The sequence below is a fragment of the Schistocerca nitens genome, chromosome 3 (genome assembly GCF_023898315.1).
Source record: "Schistocerca nitens isolate TAMUIC-IGC-003100 chromosome 3, iqSchNite1.1, whole genome shotgun sequence".
NCBI lineage: Eukaryota > Metazoa > Arthropoda > Insecta > Orthoptera > Acrididae > Schistocerca > Schistocerca nitens.
In genome coordinates, this window is record NC_064616.1 from 43,485,227 (window position 1) to 43,507,273 (window position 22,047).

Sequence of the window (22,047 nt, forward strand, 5' to 3'; positions counted from 1 at the left end):
TATTCCATTTTGCACTGTGCCTGAACATGTAATTCAGAATCGTGCTGCCTAATTATCTTCAAAAAAGTAAAGGTAGCACTAGTGAGGGATGTGTACATTAAGTTATTTGAGAATTGACATATGACGTAATGGCTATACCCCAACTGCCATTAAAAAATAATCACCCGAAAATGAAGTAGAAACAAAGGTACTTTCTACTTCCTGGTCGAGTCGAATGCCAGAGTGAAAATATGATTTAGCGACCTCGGCGACGGAGAGCATAAACTGGCGATAATCTTCCGGGAACAGAATGTCATTACACTATCACGTCTTGCTGGCCAAAAAATGCCACATATTTCCATAAAAATTCCTGCTTAATCGTGTGAAGAACCTCTCAGAAATCAATCGAGGCGTGGTATCTGCGGCACCACATCTTTCGCTACAAGACTGCAAGCACAACCTACTCAGGATACTTTTTGAGTGAGTTTCGTTGCCACTAATAATTTTTCCGTACCGCAGAATACTGACTGTTACGAGTACCGAGCGAGGTAAATCAGTGAGTAAGACACTACACTTTCATTCGGGACGAGCAGCATTCAGATTCTTGAGCGAACAGCCTGCGTATCATTTTCAGTGCTTGTCCTAAATAACTTCAGACAAATATCGGGAACGCTTCTTAAACAAGACAAGCGGTTTCCTTCTATATTATTGTCAACTTGTCCTGCTGCAATGGCTGTGCAGACCTTGACGGGATGATGAACTCCGACTTCCCGTTAATCCATTACATGCTTCAGAAAGAGCAGTTACTTTGAATATGATGATGACACAACTAACTGTTTCGAACAGATACACCAGACATTGTAAAAGTAATATTATACATGACAACCATCAGAAATTGGACGTTTGTTTTTCAAAATGGCGCATTTTAACGAAGAGGCTGTGTTATACACGGAAGAGCTAAAGAAACTGGCACACCTGCCTAATATCGTGTAGGGTCCCTGCGAGCACGCGGAAGTGCCCCAACACGACGTGGCGTGGGCTCAACTAATGTCTGAAGTAGTGCTGGAGGGAACTGATACCATGAATCTTGCGGGGCTGTCCATAAGTCCGTAAGAGGCATCCCAGATATGCTCAATAATGTTCGCGTCTCAGGAGTTTGGTGTCCAGCGGAAGTGTTTAAACTCAGAGGAGTGTTATTGGAGTCACTCTGTAGCACTTCTGGACGTGTGGGTTGTCACATTGTCCCGCTGGAATTTCCCAAGTCCGTCGGAATGCACAATTGACATGAATGGACGCAGGTGATCAGACAGGATGTTTACGCACGTGTCACCTGTCAGAGTCGTATCTAGACGTATCAGGCGTCCTATATCGCTCCAACTGCACACGTCCCGCACCATTACAGAGCCTCCACCGAGCGAGGTGGCGCAGTGGGTACCACACTGGACTCGCATTCGGGAGGACGACGGTTCAATCCCGCGTCCGGCCATCCTGATTTTGGTTTCCCATGATTTCCCTAAATCGCCCCAGGCAAATGCCGGGATGGTTCCTTTCAAAGGGGACGGCCGACTTCCTTCCCCGTCCTTCCCTACTCCGATGAGACCGATGATCTCGCTGTCTGGTCTCCTCCCCCACAACAACCCCACCCAACAGAGCCTCCACCAGCTTGAATCGTCCCCTGTAGACATACAGGGTCCACGGATTCATGAGGTTGTCTCCATATCCGTACACGTCCATCCGCTAGATACAATTTGAAACGAGACTCGTCCGACCAGGCAACAAGTTTCCTGTCATCAACCGTCCAATGTCGGTGTTGACGGGCCCAGACGAGGTGCAAAGCTTGTGTCGTGCAGTCATCAAAGGTACAAGAGTGTGCCTTCGGCCCGGAAGCCTATATCGATGATGTTTCGTTGAATGCCTCGTACGCTGGCACATGTTTATGGCCCACCATTGAAATCTGCAGCAGTTTGCGAAAGGGTTGCAGTTCTGTCACGTTGAACGATTCTCTTCAGTCGTCGTTGGTCCCGTTCTTGCAGGATCTTTTTACGGTCGCAGCGATTTCGGAGATTTGATGTTTTATCAGATTCCTGATATTGACGGTACACTCGTGAAATGGTTGTACGGGAGTGTCCCCGCTTTATCACTACCTCGGAGATGCTGTGTCCCATCGCTCGTGTGCCGAATATAGCACCACGTACAAACTCACTTAAATTTTGATAACCTGCCATTGTAGCAGCAGTAACCGATCTAACAACTGCGTTCGACACTCTTTCTGTTAAATAGGCGTTGCCGACCACAGTGCCATATTCTGCCTGTTTACAAATCTCTGCTTTTGAATACGCATGCCTAGACCAGTTTCTTTGGCGTGAGTACAACTGCTAATAACTACGAATTATTGTTATTAATTTTGATTATTATTGCTCTTTTACTCTCATAACCCACCAACTTCAATATTGTTGCATTAAAATGTACTGTAGGTTGCTTCTGTCTCCTGACAAATATATGTAACAACTAGCTGAGTACCCGGCGTTGCCCGGGCATGTATTTACTCCAGTCATCTATTCGTCCATCTCCTCCTTCCCCACTCTCTGTCCATCTCTTCCTCCTTGTCTGTGCCGGCCGCGGTGGTCTCGCGGTTCTAGGCGCGCAGTCCGGAACCGTGCGACTGCTACGGTCGCAGGTTCGAATCCTGCCTCGGGCATGGATGTGTGTGATGTCCTTAGGTTAGTTAGGTTTAAGTAGTTCTAAGTTCTAGGGGACTGATAACCACAGCAGTTGAGTCCCATAGTGCTCAGAGCCATTTTCTCCTTGTCTGTATATCTGCTCCTTCTCCATCTGTCAATATTCTCATCCCCCCCCCCCCCACCCGTATGTCCATCTCGCCCCATGTATCTCCTGCTCATCCCCCCTAAGTTCGTAAAATTCCTTTTCCTTTCGGTCCATTCTGCCTTCCTCGTTCTCTGTCCATCTCCTCCTCCCCCCTATCTGTGTCCATCTTCTCCTTTCCCCTCTCTGTCTGTCCATCACTTCCTCTCCACTTTCCTCTCAATGTTATCACCTGTACCCCAGTAGGAGGTTGCAGGTTCCTACTCCATAGTATTTCTTTTCAGATAGTAAGTACTGGGTCGCTATAATTAAACTTCAGCTACTCACGGAGGTGTGAAACGGCCTTGCCGCAGTGAATATACCGGTTCCCGTCAGATCACCAAATTTAAGCGCTGTCTGTCGTGGCCGGTACTTGGATGTGTGACCATTCGGGCCACCATGCACTGTTGCCGTTTTTAGGGGTGGACTCAGCCTCTTGATGCCACTTGAGGAGCTACTCGACCGAATAGTAGCGGCGTCGGTCACAGAAAACCATCATAAGGACCGGGAGAGCGGTGTGCTGGCCACAAGCCCCTCCTATCCACATCCTCATCTGAGGATGACACGGCGGTCGGATGGTCGCGATGGGCCACTTGTGGCCTGCGGACGGAGTGCTTTACTCACAGAGGTCCACTGCACGCTGTAATTATCTTATGGCATTGTAAGTTGGTAGATATGCTAACGCATAAATCTAGAAGTGATTTAAGCTGAAAAAAATTAGTTCCAATTTTGGCCAACAGTTGCAAATCTGGCGCTGTGAATGCAAGGAAGACGTATAGACATGTTCCATATGTAATGGATTAGGAATGGGACGTAGGCAGGGAAGGTCAAACAAGTTGGAAAGACATACTGTTGATTTTATTATTAATCGTTATGATTGCCCAATGACAGCGTGGATGTTATACTGTCATACAGTGTACAGCGCTAGATTTTTTTCACCTGATGGTCAACATTCGAACGAATTTTTTTCCATCATAAATTGCTTCCGCATTAATGCATTAGCATCTACCAAGTTTCGCTGTCATACCATAATTACATCCCACACTGGACCTCCGCGTGTAGCTGCACTTTAATTGTCGCCTCCCGGTAATATGTGTGCTAAATGTGTTTGAAATCGATGCATGTACACTATGTGATCAAAAGTATCCGGACACCCCCAAAAACATACGTTTCTCATATCAGGTGCATTGTGCTGCCACCTACTGCCAGGTAGTCCACATCAGCGACCTCAGTAGTCATTAGATATCGTGAGAGAGCAGAATGGGGCGCTCTGAGGAACTCACGGACTTCGAACGTGGTCAGGTGACTGGGTGTCACTTGTGCCATACGCCTGTACGCGAGATTTCCACACTTCTAAATATCCCTAGGTCCACTGTTTCCGATGTGATAGTGAAGTGGAAACGTTAAGGGACACGTACAGCACAAAAGCGTACAGGCTGACCTCGTCTGTTGACTAACAGAGACCATCGATAGTTGAAGAGGGTCGTAATGTGTAATAGGCTGACATCTATACACACCATCACGCAGGAATCCCAAACTGCGTCAGTATCCACTGCAAGTACTATGACAGTTAGGCGGGAGGTGAGAAAACTTGAATTTCATGGTCGAGCAGCTTCTCATAAGCCACACGTCACGCCGGTAAATGCCAAACGACGCCTCGCTTGGTGTATGGAGCGTAAACATTGGACGACGCAACAGTGGAAAAACGTTGTGTGGAGTGACGAATCACGGTACACAATGCGGCGATCTGGTGTCAGGGTGTGGGTATGGCGAATGCCCAGTGAACGTCATCTGCCAGCGTGTGTAGTGCCAACAGTAAAATTCGGAGGCGTGGGTGTTATGGTGTGGTTGTGTTTTTCATGGAGGTGGCTTGCACCCCTTGTTGTTTTGCGTGGCACTATCACAGCATTGGCCTACACCGATGTTTTAAGCACCGTCTTGCTTCCCACTGTTGAAGAGCAATTCGGGGATGGCTATTGCATCTTTCAACACTATCGAACACCTGTTCATAATGCACGGCATGTGTCGGAGTGGTTACACGACAATAACTTCCCTGTAATGGACTGGCCTGCACAGAGTCTTGACCTGAATCCTATAGAACACCTTTGGGATTTTTGGAGCGCCGACTTCGGGCCAGGCTGCATCGACCGACATCGATACCCCTCCTCAGTGCAGCACTCCGTGAAGAACGGGCTGCCATCCCCAAAGAAACCTTCCAGCACCTGCTTGAACGTATGCCTCCGAAAGTGGAAGCTGTCATCAAGGCTAAGGTTGGGCCAACACCATACTGAATTCCAGCGTTACCGATGGAGGGCGCCACGAACTTGTAAGTCATTTTCAGTCAGGTGTCCGGATACTTTTGACTACATAATATATTTAGGAGGAGCTTCTTACGCGTGGATTTTCCCCCGTATTCACATTTCACATATATTTCCTGCATACTTCACATGTATTTCACACATATTTGTACACATATTTCGCCTATATCGCTACTTTCGTTTTCACACAGCTCACTGTTTATGATGTTATATCTTCTGAACTAAGTGTCACACAGCGATATAATGTTATAGGTATATTCAGCAGCATATACGGATACTGCCTGCGAAACGTGTTGCAAATAGAGTTAGTAGAAAAGAAGTAATTTATTTGAACGATTCATATAGAGGGTGTTCAAGAAAGGTGTGTTGAATACTTTGAGAAGTGGCATTACTCATCGAAACAAGAAAAATAAGTCCAGTAAACACTCTTTCTACAATAAATACGTGTTACACGAAGTGTTCAACGTGGCGTCCATTCACGACAATGCATCCCTCTGCCCTCCGGCGTAAGGAATGATGGGTCTTTTGAAGTATACCCAGTTGTTGTTGTACCTTCTGACACACAGTGAAGACGCTACCCTGTACTGTCTGCACATCGCTGATTGGCGCGGCGTAGATCAGTTCCTTCAAGTGTCCCCATAATTCAGAATTCTAGGGGATTGAAGTCTGGGGAACGAGCAGGCCAACGTGTAGCCCCCCCCCCCCTTCCCCTACCAATCCAGCGGTCCTGAAATGTCGGCACCAGATGTTCGCACAAATTGTGAAGAAAGTGTGCTGGTTGACCATCATACATGAACCACATTTGTATTTGTTGCTGCAATGGCACAGCTTCCATTAATGAGAAAGTCCAGATAATGCGCTGCAGTTACTTTTTGTGGTAGAACGTATGGGCGTATTAATCTATAGCCAAGTACGCCCGCCCATACGCTGATTGAGAATCGGTGTTGGAGCCCTCTCTCCTGAATTGCTTGAGGATTTACATCTGCCCATATATGCTGGTTATGGAAATTCACAACACCGTTTCTTGTGAACCCTGCCTCAACTGTAAATAAAGCCTTGGATATGAACAGTGGATCTGCAGCACACTTTTGCAATTACGACTGACAGAACCGCCGTCCGCCTTGATGATCCTGTGGCCTTAGGGCCTGAACGGGCTGTAGATGATATTGGTACAGGTAGACCCCCAGACTGAGACACCCCTTCTGCTGCTATTAATCGCCGCACTCAGATCCCAGGGAATTCTTCCACTGAACGTAGCACACGCTCATCAACGTCAGGCTTGCAGACTATGCGGGGCCTTCCGCTGTCAGTCTTCGGAGTACCTGCGTCCCTCAGACGCTGGAAAAATCTGCCGGACAGCTTATCAGAGGGCTCTGTGCGCTGTGGATATTTTTCAGCTACAGGGCACGGGCTCGCAGGCTACGTCCATTTGCTAAACCATAGCAGAATATCGTATCTGCCAGCTCACTTGTCGAATAGTAGGCTTCCATTGATAAAAAGTGGTGGAAGAGAGAAAATGTAAATGTACCACACCGTTTGTGCGTACAAACAGACAGTAACAGTAAACACATAAGCGAATCCGCGTTTGGAAGAAGGGGAAACATGATACTTACCAAGGGTTGACATTACTGTACAAGGCACATAAACACGATGAAAACTAACGTAGCCTACAACACGACTCGACCCACACGACTGACTGAAGACCACCTATTGGTAGGTAGAGTACTGTGAGTAAGACATCATAATACTCCACAAACTCATTTGTCGAAGCGCCACTGCAATGACTGAGCTAATATCAGGTCTCTCACGCTACGCCCATCATCGACGGAAGCGTCTGTTTATTTGCTGTTACGAACAAAATGATTTTTAAAGCGATTTATATGTGCCCCTTAGAGAGAGCGGTCCAAGATTAGTCTAGTCTGATATTTGTTTTATCGGTAAGTACTACCAGGGATTGTAAAATATAAAGAATAAGCGAGTACTGTAGCGAAAGCAGAGCCCTAGCCCGCACTGACTGCTACTGCAAAGCATGCAGTGCTACTGAATCGCTGCCAGGTTGGTGTTTATTCTTCATGTTTCATTCTCCCTGTACATACACTTCGATAAAACGAACACTGGACTTGACTAATTTGGGAGCGTTCTATCGAATGGTCACGTATAATTCCAATTTAACAAACCGACGCTTTTTCTCGGCGCGGGGCTTCACGTGAAATACGTGACAAGCAGTAATTGTTTGGCCTGACTTCAGCTACATAATGCAAAAACGAAATTGTAGATATCTGCCGAAATACCGGAGAAAATGCGCCTGACGTCTCTTAGGAGAGGCTCCCGGTATACATACCTACGTACATACATTTTTATAATATGTAGGGAATTAGTATATTCATACGCACGCGTAGGATTGGGGGTATTAATAATGCTATATGTTGTGCACCATATATGTAGCCTTTTCCTGTATGATAAAGGTTTATTTTATCTACATCAAAATGAGTATTCTGCCTCTCACACCTAAATATTTGCCAGAGGATTCGTAGAACCACTTTCAGACTATTTCCTGTCCTCTGATTTTTGCTGTTTTGTAATGATGATCGTTTCTCCCCCTGCAGAGGGAAATCAACAAAATGTTTTGGCATTTACAAGAAAAGATGCTGCTGAAATTTCACAATGAGATGTCATTGCAACGAAACACGTCTTTGCTTTAATGATTGTCACCGCACGTTGCTTATTGTATGTGTGACACTCTTTCCACTACTTCTGCATAATAAAAAACGAACTGCCCTTCCCTGAACTATTTCGATGTACTCCGTCTATCCTACCTGGTTAAAATCCCACACACCGCAGCAGTAATCCATAAAAGGACGGGCAAGCGTAGTGTAGGCCGACTCTTTGACAGATATGTTGCATCTTCAAATGTTCTTTGGTTCGCCTTCCCAATATTTTCTATGTGTTGGTTCTAATTTAAGTTGCTCGTAACTGTAATCGCTAGGTATTTCATTGAATTGACAACCTTGAAATTTGCGTGATTTATCGTGTGACCGAAATTTGACAGTTTTTGTTTCTTTTTTATTTTTTTATTTTTTTTTAGAAATCGTCTGGAAGTACTTTACACTTTTTGTTGTTTAGGATCAAATGATGCCATTTAGCACAGTGCAGATATCTTGTTTAAACCTTCAACCACTTTGCAATTAGTTTTGAGTTTCTCAAAACTTTACTAACACGCATTACTTTGGCTGAGTACAGAGCCAGTTGGGGGTTTCAAGAACAGCGTTTTCTGAATCCGTGCTAATTATGCGTCAATAGATCGTTTTACTCAAGGTATTTCAAAATGTTGGATCACAGTATATGTTCCAGAATCCTGCTACAAATCTCATGTCAATGACATGGGTCTATATTGCAGCGGATCATAAATGTTATTTCTCAAGTCAACAGCCCTTTTTTTAACACACTAATCGTACAGGGACGAATGAGGTATCGTTAGAAAGATTATATAACCGACTTCTGACATTGCATACCGATTTTGCGGAAAATTGTGGAAAATTTTGTGAAAGAGAGCTATAATTATCATAGGGAAAAGGGCTTCATGGATGCCCAGCTTCATACTTATATTTTAATAATCTAAGTTACTAATCACAAATAAGAGACTCTCTTTTCATATAATATTATTATAAATACCATTTTATTTGTCTTAATGCACTTATTAACGGGATAATTTGTCACAGATAATAACAGTGACCACTGCGGTAGTCCATTATCTCTGCGCGTCGTACTAACTGACTTTTCTAAACGAATACACTTACCAAAATGAAAAACATATTTGTCATTGTCGTCTTGAACTGTGACTTACTTGTTGCTACTATCACCTAATGCGGTTACTGTAATTGAAAATGTGTGTCGAGCTATAGGTGATGCGGCCCTACTGACAGTCGTACAAGCCGAATGCAAAACTAATTTTTCGACGCATGGAAATGCATATACAAGGCTGTATCACAAATTCATTATTATTTTAAAGATGTTTTCTCTTCTTTCCTACAACTACTCTTGCCCCAACGACTCCTCTTATTCAAAATACTGGCATTATTTAAAACTATAAAAATTCGAAAGTTTCGCAAAGGTCCCCTGGTTACTTCTCTCTCATTTGTTATGTACAGGCGTGACCTGTGCAACTTTCCAGTCTTTGGGTACGGATCTTTCGTCGAGTGAGAGATTGTATATGTTAGCTAAGTATGGAGCTATTGTATCAGCACAAACTGAAAAACCTAACTGGTATACAGTCTGGAGCAGAAGACTTCCCTTTATTAAGTGATTTACACTGCTTCGTTACACCGAGGATATCTACCTCTACGTTACTCGTGTTAGCAACCGTTCTTCATTCGAATTGTGGAATATTTACAGTGCAGGGTGATTATAATTAAAGTTAAACTTTAAAACCGCTGTAGAAATAACGCCACTGGTCAGAATGACGTCAAATTGCAACGGGATATTATCGGAGAAGGGGGAAAACGTACGATGGAAGAAAAATAACTAGTTACAAAATGTAGCAATAGATGATGCTTCCCCTCGTCGGAGGTTCGAGTCCTCCCTCTGGCATGGGTGTGTGTGTTGTCCTTAGCGTAAGTTAGTTAAGTTGGATTAAGTACTGTGTAAGCTTAGGGACCGATGACCTCAGCAGTTTGGTCCCATAGAACTAACCACAAATTTCCAAAATTTTAGACGGTGCTTACATAAGTGAATAGTGATCGACTACAAATGACAAATGAATCATACAACAACGCATAAGGTGTACCTCCGACGTTAAACAAACTGTACTACTCAGTTTACATGGGTGTACAGGTGTGATACTGTTAGTTACATAAGTCCATCCGCCATGGCAAGGCCATATCACATCGGATTGGAAAAATCGGTTTTTAATTGTCCTGAGGCCAAGTACCAAATAAAAAGCATCACCACATCGGTTTTTTATTGTTCTGAGGCCGAAAACCGCATAAAAGCATCAATCAAAATGAAATCGGATTATTAATTTATGTGTGACTGGCGCAAAACATGTTCAATATGCTGTCCACTGTTTTCTGCAACAAGTTGAAATCGAGAAACTGCATGTTCCACAACTGATCGAAGTGTTTTCGGGGTCACTTTCAGAATGTGTTGTGCAGTGCTTGCCTTCAATGCACCTAAGTTTGCAATCGGAACACTGAACACAACATCTTTCAGACAGCGCCACAGCCAGAAGTCACACTGACTACATCAGGTGATCGGGACGGCCAGGCTGTAGGGAAATGGCGGCTGATAATTCTAGAATTTCCGAAATGGCTTTTCAGCAGCTGCTTAACTGGATTTGCAAGGTGTGGAGGTGCGCCATCTTGCATAAAAATTATCCCATCCACACATCCACGCTGCTGGAGAGCTGGAATGACGTGGTTGCGCAAAAGACACTCATTGCGGTTACTAGTTACAGTGCAGGTAACAGGACCAGAAGCACCTGTCTCTTCGAAAAAATATGGACCTAAGATAAATGATGCCATAAACCCGCACCACACAGTGACCTTTTCAGGAAGAAGTGGCATTGGTTGATTTGCGTGTGGATTTTCCGTTGCCCATATTCGACAATTCTGTGTATTGACATATCCTGTCAGATGTAAGTGGGCTTCGCCTATCGACAAAATCTTCCACGGCCAATCATTGTCCACTTCCGTGCGAGCAAGAAATTCTAAAGCAAAGGTCTCTCTTCCGGCAGGTCAACAGGAAGGAACTGGCGCACATGGATAATTTTGAATGGATAACAAGAAAGGATGTTTCGTAGGATTTTACGCACCGTCCTCACGTGTATGTCCAATGTTCGGGCAATTCTCCATGCACTACACGTTTGCACACCAACACTCGTCTCCTCCTGCACTGCTGTGGCTACTGCTTCCATTGACATCGAATCACTGCGTTTCCTCCCTCAGTATTGTAACAACCTTCGTGCGACTCCACTCTGATGTCATCCAAGATGACGGCTGTGACGTCACCTGATGACGCGAGTACCGTTCTCCAATATGGCGGCTTTTGGCAGGAAAATGCCACGCCTCCCTGGCGGGAAGTTTGAATTTTGGTAGGAAATTGAATTATGCGCTTCTACGGGTCCCCTTTCCGACTTTTCGCATGATGGTGCGTCATCCTCTTGAAAATGGGCGGGAATTTCGAATTTTTGAGGGGATTTTTTTTCTCCACTCACTTGATCAGGATTGGTGGCACACATTCTCTTTGCTGAGCTCTCATTGTGGCACCATTGTGATGTGTTTGATCATCGAGATGAAGGTGAAGGATAGAGCAGCTTTCAATAGCTGCATTACATGTACACATTCGAACGAGGACTGTAGCCACAGTTCACTACACGAGGTATGGAAGAGTATGAAATGGAAGAGTGTAGGAGAAAGAAGCAAAAGAATTCAGTTCAGCTGATTGCGACAATGAAGAGGGATGGAGCCAAGATGCATGTCGTAACCAACACATGCTCATGTACAGTCGTGTTCAAAAGTATCCGAACGACCTGAATTGAATTTCACGTGATTCGCATGCAACCGGCATAACGCAGCTGTCTAGCATGTCCTCTAATCGCTCCTTGGTACAGTCGTTTGACTATTGAATGGTTCCAACAAGTCACCACTTGAAAACACTGATCTGTATCGCAACAACTCAAGATGTAAAGTAATACCACGATACTACAAATATCAGGGAACACCTTATCACAGATAAGACTGTCCTTAAGGCTTGTAAGCTCACATTTATTACAATAAATGACATACCTGAAATGTTACCACTCTCATTATTACGTCAGATAGGTAATGCACGTAGCAAGTTCGTCGTATTCATGATTTACTCTTGGAAGTAACATACCATACTTATTATTTAACACAAAATTACATTAAAAATTTAAGTTATTCACGAGCAGCTTGATGAGAATATGTGTGAACTTCAAATGACACTACGAACCGTCTCGTTCTGCATATGGATTCTGTGGTGTCACCGCCAGACACCACACTTGCTAGGTGGTAGCCTTTAAATCGGCCGCGGTCCGGTAGTATACGTCGGACCTGCGTGTCGCCACTGTCAGTGATTGCAGACCGAGCGCCGCCACACGGCAGGTCTAGAGAGACTTCCTAGCACTCGTCCCCAGTTGTACAGCCGACTTTGCTAGCGATGGTTCACTGACAAATTACGCTCTCATTTGCCGAGACGATAGTTAGCATAGCCTTCAGCTACGTCATTTGCTACGACCTAGCAAGACGCCATTATCATTTGTTATTTATCTTAGGATGCATGTACAGTCAGACCGATGTTCACCAATTATGAATTAAAGTTAACTATTCCAGCAGCTACGTACTTTTCTTGATAGTATAATTTCTTTACCTGTTCCAGACCTCACGCCAGCCTGCGTGAGGCTAAACGCGTGCCTTTCGGCTTCCTCCATACCCCGTGAACTGGCTCCTGCCAATTCACAACAGATTCAAACCCAGGTCATGCTGACTAAGCAAAGATTTCGTGACTGACTGAAACTAACAGTCATTCCTGATTAGGCATACAGAGAGTGATATACCTCGATTTTAGACAGTATCAGTTAACAAATATCAACTTTAAATTACATAACGCAGACATTTTTAACGGACGCGAATTCCTACCCAGCATGTACTGTCCCTGTTAACGAACTACGATAGATGTTAAATATTGCTTCTTCACAAGTAACTTACTTGAAATGCCATGTGGTAAAGCTTTGTGTTGGACACAAATTCGAACCCAGAACCTAATCGGATTGATATCGAAGCACAACCAACTGTGACATATCGGATTTTCTCGGCAGTAGCTAGATGTTTTAACTGAAATGACGAGACGAAACATTAATTTTTTCCTTCCCAGGACTCCAACCCGTCACCTATCGCTGTTATATTCTAGATAAAACGAACGTTAAATATGGGTTTGTTGCAACAGCAGCGACATTTGAGCATGTTTGAACTAGAAATAATATGACGAAGAGTTCAGTGCTGACTGGGAATAGAGCCCCACACATATCGTTGTTGACTACACACAAAGAGACGTCAGATACCGAATTTTCCTCCACCAGCAGCTCGGAATAACATCTTGAACTTAACAGTGATCTCTAATATAGGTCTGTGTCTCACTGGGAGTCAAAAACGTCAGATATCGTTAGTGTTGACAACGAATGAAAATACAGTAAACATCAAAATTATTATCCACCAGCAGATAGGTGTTCTCATGCTAGAGCTTGATAATACATAATGAAATCTTTAGTGCCGGACGAGGATTCGAACCCATTCACGGGCAACATGTGGAGATGTGGAGGAATCTGCAGTTTTGAACAAACAACAAATTTCAGCCGAGTTCTTTTTATTATTTCGTTTGATATCAAGGATACATTACTTGAATTGAACAGCAATGATGTTACTGGTAATACAATATGCATATACTACAAATAAAACAGATTACATTCATTTATGGTAATAAAAGTCTTAGATTAGATCGATAAATCAATAACATACATATGGATAAAAACACTAGGATGAGTTACATGTAAAAGAGGAAATGTGGTTTTTATAAACAGAGCTTCAAGTTGTAATAAAAACTATAGGTTAGTATCTAAAGTATCCAGCCAGGAGATTGCTTCCTCAGAGACCTCATGTATGCTGGTCAGAGTTCCAGCATATTTCCGTAGGGGACACTCTGTGACTATGTGGTGTATTGTTTGTCGTTGGTGTCCGCAGTCACACTTGGCACTTTCAGCGATTCCCCACTTATGCTTCAAGTCCTGGCATCTTCCGTGCTTGGTGCGTATGCGATTTCGCGTGGTCCACGACCTCCTAGGGACATGGAATCCAGGAGGGACTCGTGTAGGATCAGCAATGAGACCGGCAGAATCGGGATTGGCTGCGAACCATTCTTCCCGCGTCCTCAGCTCGTGGTCGTGCGGTAGCGTTCTCGCTTCCCGCGCCCGGGTTCCCGGGTTCGATTCCCGGCGGGGTCAGGGATTTTCTCTGCCTCGTGATGACTGGGTGTTGTGTGATGTCCTTAGGTTAGTTAGGTTTAAGTAGTTCTAAGTTCTAGGGGACTGATGACCATAGATGTTAAGTCCCATAGTGCTCAGAGCCATTCTTCCCGCCATGCTGTTTCTGGTTGGAATCCTTCAGAAGTAAGCCTTTTTCCAAGTCTCCAGGAGGGTTTCCTGGACTTATGACGTTGCCTTTGAGTAGCATCGCAGTCCTGGTGTAGCGGTAACTCGGGATTCTTGGAGCATTTCTCCCATTCCCTTTTCAACGCTGCTTGACGTCGTAACTTCGGTGGTGCAATATTAGACAGAACAGGTAGCCATTCTGTGGGTGTGGATTTTATTGTCCCGGATACGCTTCTCATGGCTACATTCAGCTGCGTGTCTACCATGGCTGTATGAGCGCTGTTCAGCCATACTGGGCTGCAATATTCCCCCACAGAGTATACAAGTGAGAGGGCAGTTGTTTTGAGTACTGATGCCTTAGCTCCCCAGCTTGTTCCGGAGAGTTTGTGTAATATATTGTTTCTGGTTCTCATTTTTAAAGCGAGCTGTATTGTCTCGAAGGGATCAAATTCCGCGTTAAGGGCGGTCTGAGTTGCATTCCCAGTTCAGAACCAATTTTATCGAATACAGAAGCTCAAATAAAAGATGGAATAAGTGTCCTGTGACCCTACATAACGTTTGTTTCGTCACTAGAAATAACTAGTATAAGAAAGGTTTCTGGTGATAGAGTTTCTACATGTCGCCACTCCAGACTTTATTGTGGTTCAAACTAACGTCTACTTGGTAGAGAAGGAATATAATTCTTAATGCGAATTTCACACCACAGTGCCATTATATCTTCTTCACTTGGTGTAGCCAGAAGAGAAAGGAATCTATCTCTTCGTATATAAAATCATTGACAGGAGTTGGAATCGAACCCACACTGCTGGTATATGAACCTTTCATCAGTCCAACAGACCACCAAAGCCTCTGCTCTGTGATTGTGGCGCAACGGTGTTACGACAGAAAAATGAGTATCGTAACGCCGTTGCGCCACACTGGATGAGAATTCTTACATACAGGCTCCCTGTAGTAATTTGCAGCATGTTCAGTAAATTCATTTACTTGGTTGACCGAATCACCATGAACTAGCTGCCTCGGCTACCCAGTGCATACATTCGACTCTATTTTGTTATCACCGAAATAAAATCACGTAACTGCCACCTACACAGAACAGCCAACAGTGTAGGATCCAGAAATTTAAATAGGAAGTGTTCAAAATGGTTCAAATGGCTCTGAGCACTATGGGACTCAACTGCTGAGGTCATAAGTCCCCTAGAACTTAGAACTACTTAAACTTAACTAACCTAAGGACAACACACACATCCATGCCCGAGGCAGGATTCGAACCTGCGACCGTAGCGGTCGCGCGGTTCCAGACTGTAGCGCCAGAACCGCTCGGCCACCAGCGGCCGGCATAGGAAGTGTTCCTTTCCACTTGAGCTACTCTATTGCGCTTTCTGTTTGTTGAAAACGTTGTGCAGTGCAAAAGAAAAGCTGTAACTCTTTGTCTCTCAGAAGTCTACACCCAGCTATATGCATTATCTCACAGTGCAGTGGAACGCAGAAGTTCTGGAGGAATTGTTGAATTCATGGTAAGTGTCGCGCACTGTGGATAATATGTCGCGAGTTTGAGTACGTTCACTGCTACGTTTTTTAAAACGCAACTCTGCTGTCTACTAAACTTATCAATCTAATGGAACTTTGTACATAATTCCCTTCACTTCTTAACCCAAAATAGTCGCATGTCAAAAAAGAGCTAACTTCAGCGACATTTAATATGTCTCTCATGTTTACTATTGTTTTAACAACACTAAAGGAAAACTTACGAAAATTGTGCACTGTATTATAAGAAATGAAATAAAAGTACCCACGATAAGCTTATGACGAAAGTCTGTTTTAATAAAACTGAGTATCTCTACACAAGCGTGCCTCTATGGACACAAATTAGTAAAATACTACTCATTTAGATTGGGTCTGTGTTTAATTGGTATGCTGTGACATACTCAAGGGGTATACAAATGTGGCATTTCATAGATAAAGTTACATATTCCTAGAACCCAAAATTTTCTTGCTAGCAGCGGAACGAGGCGTTACCTGTTGTGCACCATTGTAAGTTTTTCACCATTGCACTATGAGCGGAAAGTATTTTCTTGCGATTTCCTTATCGATGTTTGACCTGACTGCTTGAAGCTCTTCCACAGAAGGGATAAAAACGTTACATTTAGTGAGACTGGAACTGCGAACCATAACGGAAGCTTTTTCACATGTCAGCATGTTACCAAAGAGCTGGCGAGGAGGTGTGTGTCTTAGCTTCGTCTTACGAGGCCAATGGTTAGTAGAACTCGTAAACCGCTACTTAAAGGACGAGATTAGTTGCGATTTCCACGTGCAACGACTATCCTGGGCGGAAAACCGTACATTTTCAATCTTTTACTTAACCTCAAGCGATAATAGCTCAGATTATTCAATGGAAATGACAGGTAAAATCAAGTGAAGTTTGAGGCTTATTTCCGTGCACACCAGGAAGTAACTCGTCGATCACAGAGTTGCCAAACATACCCTGCCTTGTTGCCAAATCTCAGCTACACTAACAGCAGGAAGAAGACGAACTGATGTGATACTACAGCTGGCTGGGAAGTGGCCATAGCTGGCGTCTCCAAGTCGCGGCAGCTACGGGCTGGAATACGTAATGCGTCTGATTCGCATTTCTGTAACTAGCTTTAGGGACTGGAGCGTAGTTACTAACAATACTCAGAACTGACTGCAAACTAAGCATCATAAATCAGTAAGTCTCATAGTTGTTTTTATATTTCTTTCGTAAGTGTACTCAAAACTAAGAACTCATTCACAGAAATTTTCGTGCCTCGCTGATAGTCGAGCACAACAAACAAATAAAAAAAAAGGAATGTGTGTGTGTGTGTGTGTGTGTGTGTGTGTGTGTGTGTGTGTGTGTGACAGAGAGAGAGAGAGAGAGAGCGAGAGAGAGAGAGCGAGAGAGAGAGAGAGAGAGGGAGAGAGAGAGAGAGAGAGAGAGAGAGAGAGGGAGAAATCAAAAAGAATGAGAGAGAGAGAGAGGGTAAAAAATTGGTGTAAAGAAATTAAATTGTGGTGTCACCGCCAGACACCACACTTGCTAGGTGGTAGCCTTTAAATCCGTTAGTATACGTCGGACCCGCGTGTCGCCACTATCAGTGATTGCAGACCGAGCGCCGCCACACGGCAGGTCTAGAGAGACTTCCTAGCACTCGCCCAGTTGTACAGCCGACTTTGCTAGCGATGGTTCACTGACAAATTACGCTCTCATTTGCCGAGACGACAGTTAGCATAGCCTTAAGCTACGTCATTTGCTACGACCTAGCAAGGCGCCATTACCAGTCACTATTGATGCTGTAAAACATGTACCGTCAAGATCGATGTTCACCAATTATGGATTAAAGTTAAGGATTCCAGCAGCTACGTAAATTTTTGGCTATCCTCATTTCCGTGTCCTGTTCCAGACCTCACGCCAGCCTGCGTGAGCTTAAACACCTGCCTTTCGGCTTCCTCCTAGTGGATTGGCAGTCTTGCCAATCCACAACAAGTGGCTACGAGGGCACACCGCGTTCGTAACTATACTGCCCTGATTTACTTGTGTAATGGCTTTGCCATAATCTCCAGATGTACTGTCCGAATTTTATCGCTTACAGAATCAGCAGACGCAGGCCTTACTGGATGCCCTTGGACAGCTCGTCCAGGGTCGACGTGCAATGCAAAACGATGCGGCAGCCGCCGCTCCACCGCTCACGCAGCTACAACACGCAGTTGCACCACCTTTTCGTCCTTTGATGCAGCACTGGAAAGCTGGACGGAGTGGTCACGCCAATTTGGATTCCATCTCGCCGCCTGCAGAATTCAAGGTAATGAGCGGCAGCCTTATCTCCTTTCGTCCGTCGGCGTCCAAACGTACCGTGTGATAGTGAAATTATTTCCCCGACGCGTCGTAGCAACTCTGTCCTACGGCGACATTTTGTCTGCATTAGACGCATATTTCAAAGAATCAGTCAATGTAGTTGCAAAAAGGTATACCTTCTTTCGTACAAAACGTACGGCAGGTCAGACTAATCGGGAGTGGGTTGCAACCTTGCAAGGCCTTACTAGGGATTGTGCTTTTGAGTGTGAATGTGGACTCCCTTATTCCGATACTATGGTACGTGATGCAATTGCACAGAACGTTTCTGATGTTCGTATAAGGGCGCAGATTTTGAAACTAGTCAATCCCTCCCATCAACAAGTGCTGGACATATTGGATCGGCAGGACATACTTGACTTTGCTCAGGAATCATTTGACACTTCGCCACCCGTGTGTCAGGTTAACCAGCCCACCGGGCGAGCTGCATGGAACAGTAAACAGTCCTCGCGCCCGGCCACACCAAAGCCGCCTGGCTCTCAGCCACGTGAACCGCGCCAGCAAGAAAATGCAGTGAAATCATGCCCGCAGTGTGCTACTAGACATTCGCGTGAAATGCCCGTCACGCCAGGCTATTTGCTTTTTCTGTAATAAAAAAGGACATGTTCAAAGTGTTTGCCAGCGTGAACTGCGCCAGCAAGCAAATGCAGTGAAATCATGCCCGCAGTGTGCTACTAGACATTCGCGTGAAATGCCCATCACGCCAGGCTATTTGCTTTTTCTGTAATAAAAAAGGACATGTTCAAAGTGTTTGCCAGAAAAAGCTCCGATCGGACGCTCACAACCATTCTAGGCCCTTTGCTTCACGCCGGAATCGAACCAAGGATCCTCCGGCTCGTGAACCTTCGCCCATGGAAATTCATGTAGTTCATTCCACTCCTCCCAGTGCCACTCTCTCTACCAGTGACTGTGTTCGTCCCACAAAAAGTGTGCGTCGACATCGCCGGAAATCCCCTCAAGTCGCAGGCGATTCTGTACCAGTGTCAGTTCACGTTGCACAAGACAGTCGCTCTTGTCGTCAACAGGACAATAAACTTTTTGTAGACTTGGACATTAACGGCAAAGTGATACCATTCCAGCTCGATACCGGAGCTGCAGTTTCACTGATCAATCAAGACACGTACAAACAGCTGGGCACACCTCCGTTGAGTGCCGCAAATGTTAAACTAACTACATATTCAGGTCACGGGCTCCCTGTGTTAGGACAGTGCAGCCTTCTTGCAACATACAAGGGACAAACAAAACTTGTATCATTTTACGTCCTTCGTTCTTCTTCTGCTGTGAACTTGTTTGGTTTAGATTTATTTCAGTTGTTTAACTTGTCTATAGTAAATCAGGTCCTCTCAGTGAACCAGACTGTGCCTTCAGCCACTGTTTCTCGTCTATGTGAAGAATTTGCAGACATTTTTGCACCGGGCCTCGGTTGCGCTAAGAACTATAAAGCACATTTGGAACTGAAAGTAACCGCGCAACCGAAATTTTTCAGAGGGCGCAATGTTCCCCACGCATTGCGTGATGAGGTCGCAAAAACATTACACGATTTGGAATCACAAGGTGTAATTGAACGTGTGCAGGCTTCTCTCTGGGCATCACCCTTAGTAACTTTGCAAAAACCTTCCGGAAAATTGAGACTTTGTGTGGACTTCAAGGCAACAGTGAATCCCCAACTAGTGACTGCAACTTTTCCTTTACCCCGCCCGGAAGATCTTTTTGACAAACTGTGCCCGGGTAAATATTTTTCGAAGTTGGACCTAGCAGATGCGTACTTGCAAATACCGGTGGATGAAGAATCCCAGCGCGTTTTGGTGGTTAACACGCATCTTAGTTTGTATCGATTCAAACGACTGCCATTCGGGTGTGTATCCGCCCCTGCATTGTTTCAGCAAGATATGCAAACTGTTTGTGCGTCGGTCCCTACTGCAGCAAACTATCTGGACGATATTGTGATCTCCGGAAAGACGGAAGAAGAACATTTAGCCAATCTCAGAACATTATTTCAGGTCTTGCGACAAAATGGTCTTCTCTTGCGGAAGGACAAATGTGTGTTTTTTGCTCGTGGCTTACCCTATTTGGGACATGTAAATAATGCCCAAGGCCTACATTCCAGTCCAGAGCACCTCCGTGCCATACAAGACTTGCCTTCGACGCAGAATTTGAAGCAGCTACAGAGTGTGCTGGGAAAAATTAACTATTATCATCGCTATGTGCGCCACGCCTCTTCCATTTCAGCTCCGCTTCATCGCTTACGCCGTAAAGGTGTTTTGTTCGTCTGGACGACGGAATGCGAACGCGCCTTTCGCCAGTTGAAATCGGCGTTGCTTTCCAATACTTGCCTTACGCCATTCGATCCCCGGAAGCCCCTTTTGTTGATGGTGGAGACATCGGATTTCGGGATCGGTGCTGTGCTTGCGCACAAAGATGGTTCGCACGATCGCCCTATTGCCTTTGCGTCCAAATTGCTCTCGTCTGCGCAACGAAATTATTCACAGATCGAGAAAGAAGCATTGGCTCTCGTATTTGGTGTTACAAAGTTTCATGATTTCTTGTATGGTCGTCACTTTACCATCATCACAGACCACAAACCTTAGACATCGTTTTTTCATCCGAACAAGCCTGTACCTCCACGTACAGCGCAGAAATTCATTCGCTGGTCTATTTTCCTATCGCAGTACCGCTACGATATATTGTATCGGTCCACTGCTCAGCACGGAAACGCCGATGCGTTGTCCCGTTTGCCTGTTGCTGAGGATAGAGCATTCGATTCTTCCGAACTTGCTTGCATGTTCATTGATGCGGAAACCGATCCCGTGGTCGACTCGTTCCCGATTGATTTTCGTCGTGTAGCTACAGCCACAGCTGCTGACCCTGTCCTTGCTACCGTTCTGCGTTTCCTTGCTACTCAATGGCCCTTGTCAAAGTCACGGATCGAGGATCCGTTGGTTCGCCAATTTTTTGCTCACAAGGAGAAACTTTTTGTACGACGTGGTGTTTTGCTGTTGCGTTCTGATAATGATCAGTCCAGGGTCGTGGTCCCACGTTCGTTACAGTCCTGTCTTACGGCTTCTCCACCAAGGACATTGGGGTATAGTGAGAACGAAACAACTTGCTCGTCAGCACTGTACTTGGTTCGGAATCGATGCTGCGATTACGCATATGTGCTCTTCTTGCATGGTGTGTGCCAAACAACAATCAGCACCACCGCGAAAATTCTTTGCATGGCCAAATGCCACTTCCCCTTGGCAATGCTTACACATCGATTTTGCTGGTCCATTCTGGAATGCTCGATGGTTGGTTCTGGTCGATTCATTCAGTAATTTTCCTTTTGTTGTCCGGATGTCTTCCACGACGTCATCTGCCACCATCCAAGCGTTATCCGCTATTTTTTTGCATTGAAGGTCTTCCCCAGACTATTGTTTCCGACAATGGCTCACAATTCATGTCCGCCGAATTTCAGTCATTCTGCAAGGCCAATGGTATTCAACATCTGACGTCCGCGCCGTTTTCGCCACAGTCAAACGGTGCCGCTGAACGATTGGTCAGGACTTTCAAGTGACAGATGTTGACGTTGAAAGAGTCACATTCTCGGGAGGACGCGTTATTGATCTTTTTGTCCTCGTATCGCTCTCAGCCCCGAGATGGTCGCTCGCCGGCTGAGTTGCTCCACGGTCGTCCTCATCGAACCTTGATGTGTTTGCTACATCCGCCGCATCAGGTTCCTGTGCAGCGGCAGACACCTGCTTTTGCTCCAGGCGACGTTGTCTACTACCGCAACTATCGAGGTTCACGGCGTTGGCTCGAAGGGCGCATTCTTCGCTGCCTCTGCCGCGCTATGTATCTGGTTTTGGGGGCCTCTGGTGAGG